The sequence below is a fragment of the Penaeus monodon genome, chromosome 20, assembly GCF_015228065.2.
Source record: "Penaeus monodon isolate SGIC_2016 chromosome 20, NSTDA_Pmon_1, whole genome shotgun sequence".
Classification (NCBI taxonomy): domain Eukaryota; kingdom Metazoa; phylum Arthropoda; class Malacostraca; order Decapoda; family Penaeidae; genus Penaeus; species Penaeus monodon.
The window spans coordinates 30,530,427-30,530,814 of record NC_051405.1 but is presented as its reverse complement, the minus strand read 5'-3'; positions in this window follow the sequence as shown (position 1 = coordinate 30,530,814).

The following is a 388-nucleotide window of genomic DNA, read 5'->3' as shown; positions in this document are numbered from 1 at the left end:
GGGGGGCTACAAATAAGTAAAATATATTCTGAAGTATATACTGCATTTTACTATTGTGTCTTAGCAAAAATGGATAGTTTGGGAGAAATATAATTTCATCTTGTCATGGAATTTGGCATGTGGATATGTGATACTGTCAAGTTCAATATTTAGTCATCTAATGAGGACTGTTTAGTATTCAATCATCTTCAAGATTATGACAAAGACCTTAGAATCAGAAACAGAAAGCTAGAGGAAAGGATGCTATGCAGAGGAATATGGCTATGTCTTTATCTAGAACACTGGTTCCCAAGCTTTTCTCCTGCATGAACCCTTTGTTTAAATCAGTTTTCCCACACACCCTTGGTTTTTGTAGGTACATCTGCTTAACGAACAAACTTTTCTTCCG